Source organism: Chiloscyllium plagiosum, chromosome 5 (assembly GCF_004010195.1).
Source record: "Chiloscyllium plagiosum isolate BGI_BamShark_2017 chromosome 5, ASM401019v2, whole genome shotgun sequence".
Taxonomy (NCBI): Eukaryota; Metazoa; Chordata; class Chondrichthyes; order Orectolobiformes; family Hemiscylliidae; genus Chiloscyllium; species Chiloscyllium plagiosum.
The window spans coordinates 27,800,929-27,814,833 of NC_057714.1; positions in this window are offsets into that span (position 1 = coordinate 27,800,929).

Here is a 13,905-nt window from a genome sequence, read left to right on the forward strand (position 1 = left end):
TCCGTTGGGTAAGCTCTGGGATGTTTCTGTTTATTTTTGCCTTCACTCTTTGTCTAATAGCCACCGGGGTGTGGGGGTGGGGGAGCACTGAAGGAAGTGTGCTGACCTAGGTACTGTTCACTGGAGTAGGCGCGGGTTACATGTTAATACTTACTTATACATGTCCTATACACACGTGCAGCAAAATAACATCTCTAAATGCTGGGCCTGTACTCGAATCCCTGCACACTCTAGTGGGGGGATTCCCATGACCCATTCCATTTAATAAATCAGAAACGGCGGAATGCTGGTTGGACTAGTACTGATCCTCACAATTATCCATCTAGGGGAGGGATGTGGGATGTTGGGGTGTGACAGAGAATCTCACGAGTCATTCATGTGAGGCCCTGACCGGACCATTTATGCTGCCAATGAACAGGTCACCCTGGGGACCACAGGTTATAACATGCAAAACTATAAAGGCTGATTCCAGCCCCACTACATCCTTTTGCACATACACCCCTGGCTCTGTCCCTCACAAACACCACAGGTGAAGGAACACCTACGGGGACTATTTGTTTTAAATGTAATCGGAATGCCGGAACCAGCAAATGTTCCCATCCCCTACTCCTTACCCCGTCCGGCCGCTGATCGTTTATTTCTGGAAGTATTCTGAGCCTTGAGGTTGTCGACATGACTACACGTAAAATGTTCAAAACCATTTGGACCGTAATTCAGACTGATTACCCGAGGACTTACAATGGTACTCATTTTGTATGTGCTCTCAAGGCCTATCCTTGGCTCCCTCCAAAATAGTCTGAATCTTGCTAATTTGCCTTTTGTTCGCCATTACAGTTGCCTCAGTCTTCATCCCAACCTACACCTACTTCGATCCAAACGGTCCATCACTGAGACCCAGTGATTCTTTATGATCGCCTTCCCTGCCTAAGCTAAGGCTGCTAGGGAACTGATCAACATGGCCTCGACCTTGGAAAGACTGGCTAATGAGACTGCCAGCGGCTTTGCAACTGTTAGCATGGCCATCTCCGAGGTGTCGGCTGAGGTCGTTGCCACCCGTACTGTAGCGTTGCAGAACTGTTTGGCCCTTGACTATTTGCTGGCAGTGCACGGTGGCACCTGTGCTGCTATTGGACCCAAGTGCTGCACATACATTCCAGATGCCTTGGACAATAAAACGAACCTAGCAATCACATCTGCCTGGAGGCTGATAAGATTCAGCAGGAAGGGAAACAGTTTCATGATTATAATCCCCCAGGCTGGCTAGGATGGCTACAAGGCAGATCTTGGGGCTCATACCTTATGTATGCTTTCATCATGTTCATTATTATTGTCATCGCTTGTTGCGTTGTTATGGCTGTCCTTAACTCATGTTGTAAAGTTTTGACAGCGGGAATTATGCTGGCTGCTAGCCTCTATGTTGGGTCACCTGGGAGTCACCCCCTTTCAGGCCCCACTGATGATTACTGGATGTAGGTGGTCTGTTTGTCATGCTCCTGCATGTCTCGTAACTCAAGAGGGGATGAAGACAGAAACTAACTAAAGAACAAATATTTACAGAACACAGCGTCATGGTACGCTGTTCCCAGAACCAGCAATCTCTGTGTGCGTTTGCGCAGAACACAAGAAACTATCTTTCACAGGCTTTTGTGCACATCATCCAGACTATAAAAACTGCTGTTCCTGTTGTTCGGATAGAGGCGGAGTGGTCAAGTCCCGTGGTTAGGGTCAGAATCACGCGGCCCCTCTCAAAAGCTTTTGATTGAATAAATTTGATTGACTTGCTCCTAAATTTGAGTTTTATTAATTTTACCACAAAAAAAATACACCTTACATCACACTGGGCAGAAATTTTAAAAACATTGAAGGCAAAATGTGAGCCTGAAGTGAATATTAAAGATGAATGGTGCATTTTTAATAATCAAACAAAGTTTTAAAAAAAAACCAAAAAAAGTGCAATATGTAGCATTGTTCACTTAACTTGCAGAAACTTGTGAATTTGCACAATAAATGGAAGATCAAATTAAACTAGGTTTGAATTAGCCATTAGGGACCCAAAAGGGAAAGAACACATACTGAGTGAAGAGACTCAGAAAAAACTGGGAGAATATGAGGAGAATGTGTGTGCAGAAATGCTGAAGTTGTGAATCAACAGCTCAAGCATATTCATGGCCAAAGATGCCAGACCTTACCCTCTGCTGACAGAAATCTACACGGGGCAGATGAATCTCAAACAGCAGGATGTAAATACTGCAGAAGGCATCTTGCAAAGGAGATGAAGTCATGCCCAGCATGGCAAAAGCAGTGTTCTCACTTCAAGAAGCTGAATCATTTTGCACACAAGTGTGTGACTAATAGGAAACACAGTTAGCAGATACAGGTCACCACTGGGGAGAAGGAGCTGAAGTTTCTGATGAATCACTCCACACCATACAGTCAGATCGTTAGATAATAAATTGACTGTGGCTGTTCCAATGAGAACTGCAGAAGGAAAACATAAATAGGTCAATAAAATGGATAGTCACAGTTGTGTGCCATGCATATCATGACCTTCATAGACCTGTGTGAAGTGTTCAACATGACAACCCAAAAATGAAGCCTTTGAAAGTCAGGTCAATGCTGTATGATGGCATCATACTCATGCTGAGAGAACAGCTTATTTGTAGCTCGTTACAACATGAACATAGATTTGAGTTTCAAATCGAGATGGAAAGCAAATTCCCCTCATTTTAACAAGGCGAGTTAAACTTGAATTGGTGACCTCAACTTGACAAAAGAGATTTGCAATGTCTCCCACCAGATCAGAACTTTGACCAGGGAATGTGTATGTTTACCCTGCCTTGGAAGAGGCTAGGGTGTCTTCCAGGAGCATATCACCTAAACGTAGATCAGAAATGGGAGCTAAATATTCAAGGATATACATCCTATTGAAAAGACGGGGGGGTGCTTTAGTCAGAGGGGGGGGCGGTTGCCTTGTTCGTGGAAAATGAAATAAATAGTAATAAACAAAGTAGGATCAGACAATGCAGAATCTGTGTGGCTAGAGTTGAGGAACCACAAAACTAAAAAAAGACCAAAATGGGAGTTATCTACATGCCTCCAAACAATGGTCAGGATTTGGGGAATAAAATGCACCCAGAGATAGGAAAGGCATGTAAAAAAGGTAAGGTTACAGTGATCATGGGGGATTTGAATATGCAGGTGGACTGGGAAAACCAGGTTGGTAGGGGATCGTAAGAAACGGAATTTGTGTAATGTCTATGAGATGGCTTTTTGGAGCAGCTTGTGGTGGAGCCCCCTAGGGGACAGGCAATTCAGGACTTAATGTGCAATGAGGCCGACTTGATAAGGGAGCTTTTAATGTGAAGGAACCCTTAGGAGGCAGTGACCATAATATGATAGAATTTCCTCTGCAACTTGAGAGGGAGAAGATAGAATCAGATGTAATGGTATTACAGCTGAATAAAGGCAACTACAGAGGCATGTGGGAGGAGCTGACCAGAATTAACTGGGAGAGGAAGACAGTGGAACAGCAACGGTAGAAGTTTCTAGGAGTAATTCCAGAGACACAGCAAAAATCCAACCCAAGGGAAAAGAAGCATACTGAAGGGAGAATGAGGCAACCATGACTGATCAGGGAAGTCAGGGAGAGCATAAAAACAAAAGAGAAAACATAATGTGGCAAAGGGCAGTAGGAAGCCAGACTAACAGAGGACAACGAAGGAAGAAATCAGGAGGGAGAAGATTTATATGAGGATAAGATAGCCAGTAACATTAGGATAGATTGCAAGAGTTTCTTTAGGTATACAAAGGGCAAAAGAGAGGCAAAGGTGGACATTGGACTCCTGGAAAATGACACTGGAGAAGTAGTAATGGGGACCAAGGAAATGGCTGAGGAATTGAATAAGGACTTTGCATCAGTCTTCACAGTGGAAGACATCAGTAACATCCCAAAATTTCAAGAGAGTTGGGCAGAGATGACCACAGTGACCATCACCAAGGAGAAGGTGCTCCTGCCTCAGGCAACTTTCTATGTGGAGTTTGCACATTCTCCCTGTGTCTGCGTGGGTTTCCTCCGGGTGCTCCGGTTTCCTCCCACAGTCCAAAAATGTGCAGGTTAGGTGAATTGGCCATACTAAATTGCCCGTAGTATTAGGTGAAGGGATAAATGTAGGGGAATGGGTCTGGGTGGGTTGCTCTTTGGAGGGTCGGTGTGAACTTGTTGGGCCAAAGGGCCGGTTACCACATTGTAAATAATCTAATCTAAAAAAAACTGAAAGGTCAGAAAGTGGATAAATCACCTGGACCAGATGGGCTACAGCCTAGAGTTCTGAAGAAGATAGCTGAAGAGATAGTGAAGGCATTAGTAGTGGTCTTTCAGACATCACTGGAATCAGGGACGGTCCAGGGGACTGGAAAATCACTAATGTAACCCTCTATTAAGAAGGGAGGAAGGAAAAAATGGGAAGTTGTAGGCTGGTTAGCATGACTTAAGTTGATGGTAAGATTTTGGAGTCCATTGTGAAGGATGAGATTTCTGAATACATGGAAATAGGGCAAAGTCAGCATGGTTTCGTCAAGGGGAGTTCATATCTGACAAACCTGTTAGACTTCTTTGAGAAGTTAATGATCAGGTTAGACCACGGAGAGTCAATGGATGTTATCAATCTGGACTTCCAGAAGGCCTTTGACAAAGTACCACACAGGAGGCTGCTGAGTAAGATAATGATCCACATTGCTGGAGGCAAGGTACCAGCATGGATAGAAGCTTGGCTGTCTGGCAGAAAGCAGAGAATGGGGATAAAAGAGCCCTGCTCAGAATGGCAGCCAGTGACTGGTGGTGTTCCACACAGGTCGGTGTTGGGACCACAACTTTTCACTTTTACAATAACAATCTAGATGAAGGAACTGAGGACGTTCTGGCTAAGTTTGTACATGACACAAAGATAGGGGCAGGTAGTATTGAGGAGGTGGGGAGGCTGCAGAAAGATTTAGGACAATAGGCAAAGAAATGGCAGATGAAATACAATGTGGGAAAGTGCGAAGTCATGCCCTTTGGTAAGAAGAATAGAGGCATTGACTATTTTCTAAATGGGAAGAAAATTTAGAAATCTGAAGTGCAAAGGGACATGGGAGTTCTAGCCCAGGTTTCTGTTAAGGTAAACTTGCAGGTTGAGTCAGTAGTTAGGAAGGCAAAGACAATGTTGATATTCATCTTAAGGGGACTAGAATATAAAAGCAAAGATGTACTTCTAAGGCTTTATAAGGCTCTGGTCAGACCACATTTAGAGTATTATGAACAATTCTGGGCCCATATCTCAGGAAGGATAGTGGTGCTGGAACAGGTCCAGAGGAGGTTCACGAGAATGATCCCAGAAATGAAAGGCTTAACATATGAGGAACGTTTGAGGACTCTGAGTCTATACTCAATGGAGTTTAGAAGGATGGGAGGGGAGTCTGATTGAAACTTTCAGAATACTGAACGGCCTGGACAGAGTGGATGTTGGGAAGATGTTTCCATTGACAGGAGAGACTAGAACCTGAGGGCATAGCCTCAGAATAGAATGGAGATAAGGAGAAACTTCTTTAGCCAGAGAGTGGTGAATCTTTGGAATTCATTGCCACAGAAGTCTGTGGAGGCCAGGTCATTGTGTATATTTAAGACAGAGACAGATAAGTTCTTGATGGCCAAGAGGATCAAAGGTTACAGGGAGAAAGCAGGAAAATAGGGTTGAAAAACCTATCAGCATGATTGAATGGCAGAGTAGATTCAATGGCCTAATTTCTGTTATGTCTTATGGATGAGAATACAAGACCATTTAATCACCTGACTAAGAGAGTTACAGCTACCCTCAAGGCGAGCGTGAAAAACGTTAAGAGCCTGTTAAGAGCTACAAATGAAGGTCAAATAATGACAACTCCTTACAGAGTTAGTAGCATGGTAACAGTGAAATAACCTGGAAAACAGAGAATAAGCATTGACCCAAAGGACTAAGTAAAGCCCTGAACAATTTTACTACTCCATTGAATCATAGAAGGAATTTTGTCACAGCTTACAACAACAAGAATTGTAATTACCATGGAGGAGAATAATGAAGCAGAATGGAAGTAGTCATTTTCTAACCACATCCTGGACACTGTTTAGGAGATACAGATGGTTTCGTATGCCATTTGGCATTTCCACTACTCCAGAAGAATATCAACAGAGACAAAACTAGATGGTAAGTGAACCTTGTGTGTGTAAGCTATAGTGGATAATTGACTAGTTTATGGAAGAGAAGACATAATAGAAGAAGTCATCACTAACCATAACCTAAATCTTATGCAATTGCTTGACATAGATTGTCAGGTGAACCTGAAATGGAACAAGAAAAAAAAGGTTCAGTTAAAGATGCCCAAGGTTGACCACATAGGCCATACATCAACAGAAAAAAAAAACTTCATCTGGATCCCAAAATGTTGAGAGTTTCAACAGTGATGCATGGACCCATAGATATAAAAACAGTGCAATGATTTGTTGGCAAAATGCTTGTCCAATTAGTCTTTGGAGACTAAACCATTACAACAACCCACTGCCAAAGATGCACAGAGGTATTGAGGCTCAGAACAAGTAGCAGAGTTTACTAAAATCAAACTACTCGTGACAACAATGCCAGTGCTGAAATACGATAATGTAAATGATAAAGTCACCATGTGGTGTGATCCCAATGAGACAAGACTTGGAGCAACTCTAATATAGCAAGTACAATGGTTGCATTTGCATTCAGGGTGTTACACAGAGAGACTCTAAGTTCAGGTTGAGAGCTACTGTCTTTGGTTGTGAACATTTTCATCAATATCTCCTTGAAAGACAAGGTGACAGTTGAGCCTGGCAAAAGTCTTTTAAAAATGTTTCTTCAAGCTGGAATTATCTGATAAAAAGTACCTTCAAAGGACATTAGTCCAGTTACAGGAATCTGGACATGACAAAGAAGCAAAGGGAAGCAGATGTGCATTGCAGACATGCCGTTGAGAACAACACTCCCAACGAAGAGAGTGGAGGATGCTTGAGAGTGACACCTTCCAGAATCAATGAGATGCAACAGCTTGTTAAGTTCTAGAATTATCAACCCAGGAGAGATGTTGAATATAACAAACAAGTACCTTGCACAAATCAAGCAAACTACCCAAGGTGCACATCTCCAACTATTGTAAGATATAGTAATGAAAGGATGTCCCAAAAAGAACACTATAGGATGAAGACAATATTGGGCTAGATAGAGACAAACTGATAAACAAAGATGGCCTTTTGTACAAAATAAATAGTCATTATCCTGAAGAGGTTAGAGGAGAGATACTGTTTAGCATCCATGCAAACCATCAAGGAATTGAGTAAAGTCCAAGAGAAGCGAAAGATGTACTCTACCAGCGAAATATGAGCAACAATATCAAAGACTACATCAGTCAGTGTAGTGATTGCATTAAATGCCAATAGCCTCTGATTGATATCATATCCCAGATAAACCATTGAATGAAACTGAGTGTAGGTCTCTCCATTCTTGAAGGGACTGATTATCTTCTTAAAGTAAACTGTTACGCTAACTGAGAGGTAAACACATTGCTGTGTTGTACACTCAAAAAAAAAATGCTTTGGCAAAACCATTTGTGTAAAATAATACCTCTTTATTCCTTGAAACCTTTCACCAGCTCCAGTTTATGTGATACAGTAGCAGCATTTCCTCACTGCTCCACCCTAACTGTCTTAGTAAACTATCAGAGAGCTTTCAAACCAATCCATTGCATGTTTAGGGTACAAAACCCATGTTTGCTAATACTGGAATAGGCATTTTCAAGGCTGAATGGGGTAGCATTTCTAAATTTTTTAAAGTTTTAACATTCGCTCTCTGCTCCTCTTTCACCAATGGTGAGAGGTCTAATTACCTCAAAATTGGGTTGGAAAATCCTTTGACTCCAGTCTGCCTTTGCAGAGGGGTATCAATGGGTCACAGAAGGTCTGGACCAGAGGAACAATAATTCAGAGAGAGGAACTACACGCTGGTTAGTTGGACTTCAAATTGGTTTCACAGGTTGGCATAGCATTGAAGGCCAAAGGGCCTGTACTACGCTATAATATTTTATGTTCTATGCACAGGGCCAGACTGGGAGGTTCCCATGGACGTAACCGTGGTGATATGAGCTCCAAGACAGCTCCAAGGTAAAATTCTTTGATTGAGGGCATTTTCCTTTGGAGTATGCTGGGAAATTCACTCAGAGCTTGGGAGTTTGGGTGCATGACACCCCGCCTTCAGGCTTAACCAAGTGAGGAAGTGGCCTGCCCTGCTCAGTTGATCTTGCCTGAATGTTGGCAGCTTTTAGAATATTTGGGTGCCACCAGTAAAACGGAACCCAAGCTGGATAGCACACAAAGCTCTGGAATGGCAGGGTGGATGGAGATATGCCAACATCCAAGGTTTATCATTATGCCAAGTACAAGCCCAAAACTGAGTTCAACTTTAGCCTCATAACTAGAGTTAGAGATGTAGAGGTTCCTGTATCTTCAGTGAGCTTGTGAGAATGTATATCTTGTTGACTCCTCACAGCAATGACATTCCTATGATGATAGTGTCACAGAGCAGCCTTCCTTCTCTTTAATTCTCACTGTGGGAATGCAGTGGAACCACCAGATTGATGAAGAATAAAAGCTATGATTGTGTCATCACAACTGAGCTAAGTATTTAGGCCTCTGTGGTTTTTATAAGTATAGGGCCTACAATTTCAGTACACAATGACATATGGGTGCAATTAATAATCCCCAGAACTCTGGGGAACACAGTCAATTTGGAAAATGTAATGGCCCTCCTTGTCATTCAGTTTGCTCACACTGTGGAGTCGTATAATTGAAGTAAAGAGGAGGCACTGGTGACTTGCCAAAGTCAAGAGGAGGGAAGTACAAATTAGCTGAGTTGCCAAATGTTCCCTGTGGTTGCATGGAATGAGCTACAGGCAATATTAAAATCCAGACAGTGGCATGGGCTGTGCACTTTGGTTAAGACCTAACCACAATAGAGGTCCTCTAAAGCTCCATGACTGAAGCATAACCTCCTGAGAAAGAGCTGTAAAATGTTTTAGAAAATGTGCTTAAATATCCTGCAATTGCAAGTTTGATTCTCTCCAGTGTTCATTGATCAATCCCGATTTGGGGATGCCGGTATTGGACTGGGGTGTACAAAGTTAAAACTCACACAACACCAGGTTATAGTCCAACAGGTTTAATTGGAAGCACTAGCTTTCGAAGCGCTGCTCCTTCATCAGGTGGTTGTGATGAAGGTGTTGAGGAAACACCTGATGAAGGAACGGCGCTCCGAAAGCTAATGCTTCCAACTAAACCTGTTGGACTATAACCTGGTGTTGTATGATTTTTAACTTTGATTAATCCCAATCCCTTACAGCCTCCCACTTTTTCCTTTCTCCACTTTCCTTCTTTATATTACTGGGGAAATTCCATCATGCAAACCATAGATAGATAGTCACTCAGTAATTCTCTTGAGACTCAATCTTTTAGAAATTTGTTCATGGGATGTGGGACATCTGATGCTGGGAACCATTTATTACTTATTGGTGATTGTCCAAATGGCAGACAGAAATATATTAGTGAACCAGATGGATTTTTACAACAATAAATGGTGGTTACATGGTTGCCATTAAACTATCTTTTTAAAAATTGAATTAAGATTTCACCATCTGCCATGGTGAGATTTGAATTGCTGGCCTCGGGAACATTAGCCTGGATTACCATCCCAGTGTGTTGACATTACCCCACCAACTTCCCTACATCATGTCAAAATACAGGGAAGGTTTCTGACTAATGTTTGTTTTTCCCTACAATAACATTGAGACCCAATTTCTACAAAATATATTTCAGTCCAAAAGTATTGTTTTAACCAATTAATTATACATTAATTATTGGCCCTGATAAATTGTGAATAAGCACAGTAAATAGAAATAGTAAGGATACAGGTGGAAACCTGCTCAATTAAATGATGTGAATGGGCCTATTCGCAAGTTTCATCCCCATACTTGGTGACAAGGTGCAAGCTGCTGCCACTTTATGGGCTGCTTCCCCCATTTGGCCGCTTTCAGATCTACCAAGCAATTAAGAATGCTCATAGTATTCCTGACGTTTGGGTCAGCTGCCAGCCCAAAGCCCACATGGGTTGGCCTTTGGCCACAACTACGGCCAGCTGATTTTCATGGCTGCTGCTGGTGGTGAAGGTAAGTGGAGGAGGCCTCATGGAGACCTGGTCATCCAGCCGACAGGTCACCTCCAGGCACCAACCAGAGTTTGGTCTTACTGTGGCGCACACCTCATTGTGAGGAAGAACCTAGAACTGTCCCAATCTGTTCATAACCAGGGCACTTACACCCATAAAATGTATACCCTTTGCTTCTAAAGTAGTCTTTTTGATGTTTGGCACTCAAATTCTCTTTTTGATGTTTGGCACTCATTCTGAAGGTGGACGTTTCTCTAGCCCATTCTAGAATTGGTATTTGGACCTTGTGGATTCACAGATGGTAAAACTTAGGAAGAGGCCATGCATCTCACTGAATGTGCACTGAGTATCTCCATTTGCAATCCTGTCAGTCTCACTTGCCCCACCCACTCTTTCCCACTTGCAATGTATTCTTCCTTCAAGTATATGCACAATTCCCTTTTGAGTTTCAATGTCTATCATATTAAGAAGCAGTGAATTTAAGCCTAATTCCTGGTAGCAAGTCAATCAGTTCAGGAGGTGCCAAAGTTGTGGAGGCAGTTCAGAATCAATGACATTGCTTTGGGTCTGGAGTCGTATATAGGCCAGACCAGAGGACAAATAGAGTAATATTCATAAATGAAGGTATCGGTGACACTGGATTTCCATTTTGAAGAATTTCAAAATGAGTCAGAACAGTATGCACCGATTGCCAGTTTTACTGTTTTTTCCTTGTGAGAGGCTGGGTAAGAATGTCAAACCCATGTCCGCAGAACATTGGTCTTGGACTCTGGATTATTAATCCAGCAACATTACCATTACATTCCCCTTCCCTCTGGTCAAGGGTGGAAGGAAAGAGATGGGCTGGCAACCCTGAAAATGTCATGTGTCCAACTCATTCCACCACCCCTGTTGAAAACATACCCAGTGGGAGGCTGTAAAAATCCAATCCACCGTATCATTACAGTATAGAATGAGGCCATTTAGCCCATCATATCCGTGGTAGATCTTCACAAGAACAACTCAGCTAGTTCCATGTCCTTGCCCTTTTGCTGTAGTCTGTATTTTTGTTTTCTTCATGTGCTTTACTTCAATTCTCTTTTAAAAGTCCTGATTAAATATGCTTGAATCATCTGTTCTGGCAAGTGCATTCGAAAACCTAACCACAAACTGCATGTAAAAATAATTCCTCATGTTTTATTACCAATCATCGTAAACCTATGACCTCTGAATTCAAACCTTTTGCCAACGAAAACAATCCCTCCCCATCTACTCTATCCAGACACATCACGATTTAGAACACCTCTATCTAGTCTCTGTTCAATGTTCTCCAATTAAAACGAACACAACAGAAATCTCTCATTTCTGAAACAATTGTTGGAAATCTTTTCTGTCCCTCTTTGAGGCTTTCAAGTACTTCCTAGAAGTGTGATCTATAATAACCATTTGGAATCTATCACTATTCTTCATATGTTGCACAATGCGCCCATGTTGTGTGTCATCTGCATATTTCAAAATTGTGCTCTGCGTACCTAGGTCTTAGAAAAAGAAAGCATTGATCCCAGTAACAACCCTTAGAGAACCCCACTAAACACTTCCTCCAGTCAAAAGTACAATCATTCATCATTAGGCTCTGTTGTCTTGTTCCTGTTTTCCTCGATTTGCTTCAAATTCAAATTCATGCATCTATCCTGAGGAAGATTCAACCTGAACGTGGAGTCTCAGGTAGAAAGGATAGTGAAGAAGGCGTTTGGTATGCTTTCCGTTATTGGTCAGAGCATTGAGTAAAGGAGTTAAGAGGTCATGTTGTGGCTGTAAAGGACTTTGATTCGACTATCTTAGGAATATTGTGTGCAATTCTGGTCTCCCTCCTATAAGAAGGATGTTGTGAAACTTGAAAGGGTTCAGAAAAGATTTACAAGGATGTTTCCGGGTTGGAGGGTTTAAGGTATAGGGAGAGGCTGAACAGGCTGGGGCTGAGGGGTGATGTTAAGGGGAGAGGTTTATAATATCATGAGGGCCATGGACAGAATAAATAGACAAGTTCTTTTCCCTGAGTTGGGGGAGTCCAGAACTAGAGGGCATAGGTTTAGGGTCAGAGGGGAAAGATTTAAAAGAGACCTAAAGGGCAGCCTTCACATGTAAGTGGTGGTGCGTGTATGGAATGAGCTTCCAGAGGAAGTGGTAGAAGCTGGTACAATTACAACATTTAAAAGGCAAGTGGATGGGTGTATGAATAGGAAAGGTTCAGAGGGATATGGGCTAAGTGCTGGCAAGTGGGACTAGATTAATTTAGGATATCTGGTCGGCATGGATGAGTTGGATTGAAGGGTCAGTTCTATCTCTATGACTCTATGACTAACTTAAAATAAAACTCAGTTTCTCTCCACAGATACCGCTTATCTGGTGAAAAGTTCCAGCATTGCCTGTTTTTATTGCACGTGCATGCTGCCATTTTCCTTTCTGTTCTATCTGGTTTGATCTTCTTGGCAAGGCTATATTGTGACACATGGTTAAATGCTTTTTGTAACCTATGTACACCTTACGAACTGCATCAGTCTCAGCAATCATCTCTGTCATTCATCAGAAGTCTCAGTCGCTAGTTAACACCATTTATCATTAACAAATCCATACTAATTTTCCCTAATTAATTGACCATGTTCTTGCAACCGTTGCCTTTGCCCTAGATTATTATCTCAAAGGCTTGTTCACCACCAAGGTAAAAGTGACTGGCTGAGGGACTTTTGTGGCATAGTGGTAGTGTCCCTACCTCTGAACCTGGAGGCCTGTGTTCAAGCCCCACCTGCTCCAGAGATGTGTAGCAACATCTCTGAAGAGATTGATTAAAAAATAGGTTAAATAATAAAGTAAAACGTGATTGGCCTTTAGTTGCTGGGATTTTCCTCATGCCTTTTGGAGGACCAGCTCATAATCTTACAAAGTTCTTTTCATCCTTTTCTCCACTGCCTTAGAAAAATATTCAATATATCCTGACAAATTAAAGTATTGCATATGGAAGTACACCAGCACGTAGGGATCCCGAGCATAGTTCCTCACTTGAATCAGTGACAATCCCATTGGCTAGGCCATGTGAGCCAAAAGGATGACGACCATGTCCTGAGATCATGTTCGATGTTGAGCTTTCCATCAGCACAAGAGCAACAAGTCACTCTTACCGATGATACAAGGACATCTGCAAATGGGATCTCAAGATTACTGAAATCTTTGTCAATGGTTGGGAAGTGCTTTCCGCTGGCCAGAGTGTCGAGACATAAGCTCACTTACTTTGTGTTTACTTGGAGGCTTCCATTGAATTGAATTGACTTTATTGTCACGTATATCGAGGCACATGAAAAGTTTTGTCTTGCAAGCAATACAGGCAGATCACAGAGTTAAATAGCATAGATAAGCAAATCATAGGTAAACAGTGGCAGAACCAAAAACACAGGTGCAGGCGAATGCTAAGAGTTTGTGAGTCCATTCAATAGTCTAACAACAGTAGGGTAGAAACTGTTTCGAAACCGGCTGGTGCATGTGTTCAGGCTTCTGAACCTTCTCCTTGATGGTAGAGGTTGTTGAAAAACATTCCCAGGGTGGGATGGACCTTTCCTGCTGGCGGTCTTTCCTTGACAGCGGGCCTGGTAGGTGGATTCTATAGATGGGAAGTTGGCCTTTGTGA